Genomic DNA, 8,985 nt, shown 5'->3' on the forward strand with positions numbered 1-8,985 from the left:
TCTCCTCTTATATGTCTTGGACAATCGGCCCTATTTTAATTCAAGGAAAAATATCGACATCTTTTGTTCGATTGTCTATCAGTTGAAGGAATAAGATAATGTCTCCTCTTATATGTCTTGGACAATCGGCCCTGTTTTAATTCAAGGAGAAATTTCCGACCTCTTTTCTTCGATTGTCTATCGGTTGAAGGAATGAGATAGTGTCTCCTCTTATATGTCTTGGACAATCGTCCCTATTTTAATTCAAGAAGAAATATTGACATCTTTTGTTTGATTGTCTATGGGTGGAAGGAATAAGATAATGTCTCCTCTTATATGTCTTAGACAATCGGCCCTATTTTAATTCAAGAAGAAATGTCGACATCTTTTGTTCTATTGTCTATCGATTGAAGAAATGAGATAATGTCTCCTCTTATATGTCTTAGACAATTGGCCCTATTTAAGGAATAGTGTTGGCTCCAATTTCATGCTAAAATAATGAAATTTAGATCTAATTGAACTTCAAAATGTAGCTCATACCCAGAGTTGTTTAAGTTTACGTGAGCAGACAACATGAATCGATTCCCTAAATTAATGTGGAACAGTCAAATCCTTTTTTTTTTAACAAAAAAATGTCATTTTATCTTGCCCAAAGTAATTTGTCAACCTTTTTTTTTTTTTTTTTAATTTGCTACTGGGTGTCCGGTATCTGTATTGAAACCCAACTAATTCGAATCGCGCACTGCAGGACCTATTCTGGGGGTGGTTTGTGAAGTTATGTTTTTTCTCGCCAAAAGTAATTTGTCAATCTATTTTTTTTTTTGGCTTTCTACCCGATGTCCAGTACTCACATTGGAGTCTCAAATAATCCAGATCGCACACTGCAGGGCCAATTCTGAGGTGATTTGTCAAGCTATTTTTTTTCTCACCCAAAGTAATTTGTCAAGCTATTTTTTTTTTTGTTTCCTACCCGATGTCCGGTACCCACATTGGAGCTCCAACTAATTCGAATCGTGCACTGCAGGACCCATTTTGGAGGTGGTTTGTCAAGCTATTTTTTTTTTATTTCCTACCCGGTGTCTGATATCCACATTGGAGTTTCAAGTAATCCAAATCGCACAATGTAGGACCCATTTTGGGGTGGTTCTCAGAACAGGATTTTCTCCATACCCAGAGTTCGAACCCGAGACCTCTGATTAAGGGTAGAGTAGTCCCACCACTAGTACACCACAACCTATGTTGGTTGTCAAGCTATTTACTTCTCTACAACAATGGTGAAAATTTGTAATTACCTTGTGTCAATAAATTATTGACTTGGCCAATGAGATGCATAATATGATAATTGACATTGATTTGATCATTCAACATAATAATGATGATCTTAGAATCAGATTCAATATCCACATTTTTGAGTGCATTTGTGATGCACCATTGTGTTCCATTGAGAATGGTTTTAGATTCCACAACATTACTTTTCTATTATACAGAAGCAGTGGTTTCGACAGGTTTCGACATTTCGGCAGGTTGCTTGCTCCGTGATTTTATTATATTATTTTTAATTAATTATTATAAGTTATTTATATATTAAAAAATTAATAATATTTAATTAAAAAATAAAATAGACATTTATGATATGTTTGTTTCAATCGTACTTTTACTATATCGCCTCTAATTAATTGTTATAAGTCATTTATATATTGAAAATTAATAATATTCAATCCATGCTTTTACTATATCATTCCTAATTAATTATTATAAGTCATTTATGCTTTACAAAATTAATAATATTTACTTAAAAAAAGATAAAATAAACATTTATGGCATGTCTGCTTCAGCTGCTTCAATTATGATTTACTATATCACCCTTAATTAATTATGTATAAATAACATAAATATCAAACCTTTTGGAAGTAATTACACTCCCTCCCACTTTTTTAATTGTTTTACTCTCTTTCCCTATTAATATACATAACATAACCGACATATACATAACATTCTGTGTATATGTTGGATTTTTATAATTTGTGTAGGGAGTTGGTTTTTTTTTGTAATATTGGAAACATAAGTTGTGTATTTGTATAATTTTTAGATTAATAATTATTATAGTCATTTATGTTTTAAAAAATAATAATATTTAATTAAAAAAGTAAAATAGACATTATGACATGTCTTATTCAACCATAGTTTTACTAAGTATCAACTCTAATTAATTATTATAAGTAATTTAAGTATAAAAAATTTAAAATATTTAATAAATAAGGTAAACTCGATATAAAAAGGTTAAATTAACTCTTGAATTTTTTAAATTAACTTGATGTCTTATATATGGTCCACCTAAATTTTTTCACGAGTATTTTTTATAGTAATTTTGCTATGTCACTTCTAATTAGTTGTTGTAAGTGATTTAAGACATTTATGATTCATTGTTTCAATCGTAATTTTATTATGTCATCTCTAATTAATTATTATGGTCATCTAAGCATTGTGTCTCTTAAATTGAAATAGAAAAATATTATAAATCATAATAATTTAAAATTTAAATTATTTTAAAAATATAATTGGCTATCGATGACATAAAACTCTGGACAAGGAGAGTAACATATATTATTCAAAAATTACATAAAAGTATTATAAATTACAATATTTAACAGCTTAAAATATCAAAAAATAATTTAATCTGTTATATATTTCAAAAAAACACGTAAAAATACTATAAATCGCAATAATTAATAACTTAGAATTTTTAAAGATATAAATTATTTGGCTGACTCTTGAAATTATATTAGTGTCACTTAAATTGGAATAGAAGAAAAGTATTATAGATCACAAAAATTTAAAAATTAAATTATTTTTAAAATATAACTGACTATCAATGCCACAAAAGTTTGGACAAGAAAAGTAATATATATTATTTGAAAAATATATTAAAAATATTATAAATTGCAATAGTTAAGAGATTAGATTATCAAAATACATATTAAAAGTATATTAATTATCTAAATTCTATTTGTATCACACAAATTGAGACAAAAAGTAGCATATATTGAACCCGTGCTAGATCTCGGATGAATCTTAGAATGTATATACAATTTTTTTAAAAACTTTTGTTTAAATATATCAAGATTGAAAAAGCAAGCTCAAATACAACACATCAAATGGTGTATAAGAAATAATCTTAGCATAAATAATATCAGTATTACTAATACAATTATTATTAATGCAAATATACTAATACATTCTATTCAAAATTATTTTTATACACTTTAACAAACGACTCCAACGTTTCAAAGGAAGAAACATATACAAAAGCAGAGCCCGATAAAAAATTTATCGAAGTATGTTTTATCGTGTTCCCAAAGTCAAATAACTTAAATTAATATGATAGATGGTAACTTATATTTTTTTTTTATAATTTTTAAAACACTTTAACTTTAAATTTAAAATATTAATTTAATTTAACTTCAATGAACAAGTTGACAAATAAAAGAGAAGAAGAAATGAAAGCAAGTGATGTTTATGTCGGCTTGTAGGGAAATACAATGCAATTTTGGGTTATTAATTGAGTAAATACATAAATACCCCCCTAATGTTGATTGAGATTTTTAAAAAGACACTTAAACTTTGAATTCGATCTATTATCCCACGAATCTTACCTAAACCATTGTAAATGCACCATTTTGACAAAAAAATTGACCTTACGTGTAGACAAGCACCTGAAGTGCGTGAATGGAAAAAAATTATTGAACGAACCAATTAAAATGTGTCACGTGTAATAAAAAAAACCCACTTTTTAAATTTTATATTTTAGTTTTCTTTTTTCTGCATTTTTCATCTTCTTCCTTCATTTCATCTTCTTTATTTGCCATCTTCTTCATTTTCCTTCTTCTTCCTCTTCTTCCTCTTCTTCCTCTTCCTCCTCCTCCTCCTCCCCCTCCTCCCCCTCCTCCTCCTTCATTAATGGTGTCACTAGATTTTATTTCCTATTTCTTTTCCTTCTGAGTATGTAGTGTCGATTTGAATTTGTGAAATGTAATTAAGTGGAAAGAGAAAAAACAAAGACGGCGTTAATGAAGATTGATTGAGAAGAAGAAGAAGGAGGAAATTACTCAGTACTAATGAGTTATGAGATTTCAACACCATTGTCTTCTTCAACTCCTCCAATAAAGCTCCAGTAGTGGAGTTTTATGATTCAAGTAAATGGTTTTGAAGACGGAAAAAAAATTTAATCACAAAAAGAAACTTGATTTCACAACTTTTAAACAAATTAAGAAGATATTAAAATCAATACATGAATTTTTTATCCCACCAGTTTGATTCATTAAGGAGATTTTTTTTTTTTGAAATTTCCTAGCTTCAATGGAGAATTGAGGAAAAAGAAGAGAAAAAGAGAGTAATGGCTGTTAATGGAGAATTGGGGAAGAAGAAATGAAGATTGATTAATGGAGAATTGAGGAAGAAGAAATTAAGATTGATTAATGGAGAATTGGAGAAAAAGAAATTAAAATTGATTAATTGATAAATAAAATTAAAATGAAAATTTTATTAAAAATATATTAAAAATATGAAATTAAACGTATTTACACGTGGCAGCACCTGATTACCACGTGCATTCACTCTCTTTGGTGTGACTGAAATTCAACAAAAAATGATGTATTTGCAAAGGAATAAAGAAGAATCGTGGGGTAATATGTTGAATTCAAAGTTTAAGTGTCTTTTTAAAAATCTCGATCAACATCAGGGGGGTATTTCTGTATTTACTCTTATTAATTGCAACCCACATGTAATGAAATATGCAATAACTAGATAATCATTTATCTTTTTCAACAATTATTCTTTATTTTATACCACAGGCATCAAGTCTTATGTATCAATTTTAATCTCATAGTTTATAGTTAGTGGGGGCTTTGGGCCACAGGAGACAAAAGAGATTTAAAATGAGGTGTAGGTGACACAAGTCTTAATAATTGAGTAGAGGAGACAGTTACTTAATTATGGATTAAGAAAGTTTTAGAATTTCAAAGTAACCCACAAGTTTTTAAATTTACACTTTGATCCAAATGTTAATTAATATAATGGGAAACGAAGGAAAAAAAGGCACGTTTTTCTCTCTCCTCATCTGTTGTTATTTTCTCTCTCTTCGCGATATTTGTTGTTCATTGTTTCTGCTGCTTTATTCATCATCTTCTGATTCATTATTGTCACACCCCTTTTTAACTCCGAAAAAGTTATCGTTTTAAGGTTCGAAAGGATTTTTATTATCAAAGTGACAAAAGATGAAAAATTATTTCAAAAAGGACTTTTTATATTCAAAACTCAGAGTCGCCACTTGGCATAATCTGGTGTTCCAAGTCACCTTTAAAAATCCTTTTCAAAATGGTTTTGACTCTATAACTGATCCCCGAACAGAGATTTCGACTAAGGAATTCTGTTGACTGAGGGGAAGGTATTAGGCACCCCTCGATCCCGTCGTTCGACCACGATCTCTTGGTAGAGAGTATCGGCTAATTTAACACTACGAATGTATAAACCACACAAAACACATAAACAAATATCAAACAACAATCCAAAACCGAAATAATAATGTTCAGTCCAATTATACAGTCCAAAATAGAAAAATGCGAGAAAAGAAATCCTATTCTATCCTACGATAACCTAACTACGCTCTTGCGCTTTACCCGATGCTTCGGACCTTCTCACGAATGTCTTTCGCCAACATAATATGTCGGGGCATTCCCCGGAAAATAGACACAAATAGTCAGGGCATTCCCCGGCCAAATAGTACATTTTAATCAAACACGATAAATTATAAAACGTTCAATACACATTCCATATTCTAACATTCAACAAGACACTTAATCCTAAATTTGCCTATTCGAACCTACATTGGCCTATCCATTTTAACATATCATAATTCCATCACGTTTCATATCAACAATCAAACAAAATTAATCCTAATCTACTCTTTTCGTTAAATTTTCAATTCCCTCCCCCAAATTTCTTTTTATCAATCACGCCATTAAAACTAATCAAATTCATTCCTCAAACAACCAAAGTCACATCATCAAGCGCATTGTCATAACATCAACAACATCGAGCATTCATAATCATCCAACACATAGTCATGGTCGTTTCAACAAATTAAAATAAAGAAGAGGCAATGGGTTAAAGAAATGGACCTTTCGATATTACGTTGATAACAGTGTTTAAGAAAACCAGATCCAAAAGCCCGAATAACACCTCAATGACGATCAAGCTCTAAACTCGGTATCGCAAAATAGAACGATACCGTACACTACAAATCTTAGAATAGTACGAAGACCAAATAATTGAGTGGAAAGCAACAGAACAAACCCGACTCGTACACAAAGTTAGATGCAAAAACTGATTCGAAACTGTGATAGAAGATATGGATGATGATGATGTGGGTTCTCCCCTCTTTTTTTATCCAATGTACTGTGGGTGTATATATTTATATCCTTTTCCTATGTAAAGAAGAAATGTGAGGGGGTCATATAGATGGGGTAGTGGGGGTAGGGTATAGGTTAGGTGAGCTAGGGTGAGTTGGTTAGGATAAGATTTGTTAGGAATTTTGTTAAGGGTTCTATTTTTTGTATTTTTATGGAGTATGATTATATGGTTGAGGGTACACGGTAGGATAAGGTAAAATGGTAAAAATGCTTTTGGGGAAGGACAAAATTAGGTGTCTACAGCATGACCCCTTTGAATGTAAACACGAAGTGTTTTCAGACAAAGCAGTAGACAACAAGACAGAATTTTGTCCTGTCCATTATTCAAAGGAAGAAACAGAAAGACAAAGGACAATTTTGTCCTGTTCATGAGGGTTTTTCACCAATGAGATTCTCTTATTTTCATCTATCCCAACTCACAGTCATCTTACAGTGCCCGTATGGATTTTCACTGATAAGACCCTCTCATTTTTATTTCCCTCAATTTATCATCGTCTTACGGTGCCCATGAGGGTTTTTGACCAATAAGACTCTCTCATTTTTATTTCTCTCCTGATTTCTTTTGCTGAGGAAGACAAGTAGTTCTCAAATACATCATCATATCCCTTGCATGCTTAGCCTTAACATCCTCAAAGATTGATCTGAAGGTCTTTCTTTGGTTGTAACTTGGCTTTTGGATAGTGTTAGAAAGAAAGGAAGGCATAAGGTTCAAACGACACTTAAAGTACGGTAGGACTCACAACTTTTGGAATCGACTCAAACAATGATGATTAAGTCATGCCCCAGTTTCTTCTGACTGGGTGACTCTAAATTTTTTATTTGGTTGGACTGATCCCCAGGTAAGGAAGCGTACGTATCTCACCCTCGAAAGAGGAGAATCAGGTCATGCGTAGTTATGGCAGCTTATTCTTTCACTTGATTCTAAATTTTTCTCTTTTGTTGATTCTTTCTCTTTGGGACTTTTCTGACTTTATTTTTCTTAACACTCTTCTCTTTTTCTTTTTGGACATATTTTCTTTTTCTCTTTTTTTTTTTTGAATTTTTTTGACTTTATTGGTTTGCTTGACACTTTTCTGTTGAGCTTTGCTGACTCTATCTTGATTCCAAAAGAGGGGTATGAAAGAAAATAGAACTAAAGCTCAAATGGGGTAAACAATGGATGACACGATGTTTGGATAGCAGAATAAAATGCCTTCATCATATCAATCCTTGAAAATGCTAGTACATATCATGAAATATGAATGAGAGATGAAGATCATTTGTGAAATCCTTTAAGCATTATCTTTGACTAAGTCTGTGCGTCGCTACTTCTTCATCAAACTCCACCTTTGTTGTACATTCCTCACATTGAATGACTCATGATTTTATGGAGATGATTTTCTTTCTGTTCACGCAACCACTATTTGACCTAATTGAGCCATGTCTTTGAATTGATGAACAAGTTATTCTTATGATTCTCAAACGAAGTGCCTTAATTTTTAAAGAAGGCTTCAACTTGTCACCAAATGTCTTTGCACTCTACCTATTTCCTCAGATGTTCTCTTTTACTAACTCAAACCTCTAATTCAATGTTCATACTTAAACTGGATTTTAAGACCTGATTGAAAATTCCGCTAGCATGTCATTTTACTAGAATCAACATAAAATGTGGTATGTAAAGAAAACAAACAAACAACACAAATTTAAAATACAAAGGAAAAGGGGACACTCCATTTAATTAAAATAAAAGATAGGGTTTGAACATAACGACAAAGGGACAAAACAAGATAGATCCTGAACTACAACCTTGAAATAATTCGGGCAACATAAAATAAAATAAAACACACTACCAAACCTCTTCCTAGTAGGGAGAGGGGTGACTTCTCTATTGTTCAGCCTGACATCTTAGCCACTGGTTTGCATATCAGCATGACTAGAGCTTTCCACACTGTCAATGGTCTGCACCATAATTGGTTTATCTTGAATCATCTTTTCTATTTTTTTTTTCAAAGCCCGATAATCTTCAATACTGTGACCCTGAACATCATAATGAGTTGGACCTCTTAAACTCTTTTTTGGTCCCGGCACGACAATAGGTGAGTTTTCCTTCTTCTTCCATTCAGTTTTCCTTGATTGATTGCAATATTGTTCTAAATGTTTCACAGAACCATGTTGTCCACCAAGCTCCTCACATTGTGATATCTCAAAGCTTGGAGAGAGGTTAACACTTGACAACATGCCTCAGTTTTTGTATGAAACATCTTCATAGCCTACAAGTCCCCAGGAACTTTTCATATCATTTTCTACACTCTTAACTTTCCCAACCATTTCCTCTGGATCTTGTAGCATGATAGGCTTCTTAGTAAGAAATTTTGGCGGTCCACTTAATTCAATGGTAGGATCAAGAGTATAACAATGATCATCAAGTGTATTGAATGTGGATTCACTAGTGGACTAGGGAAGCACAATCGTTGGATTGATATCCAAAGTGGAAGCCTTAGTAGAAGGTTGAACAACAAAAGCACAGACGGTATGTGGTGCTGTGAATGTACTCGACTTA

This window comes from Capsicum annuum, chromosome 5 (genome assembly GCF_002878395.1).
Source record: "Capsicum annuum cultivar UCD-10X-F1 chromosome 5, UCD10Xv1.1, whole genome shotgun sequence".
In the NCBI taxonomy this organism is placed as follows: Eukaryota; Viridiplantae; Streptophyta; class Magnoliopsida; order Solanales; family Solanaceae; genus Capsicum; species Capsicum annuum.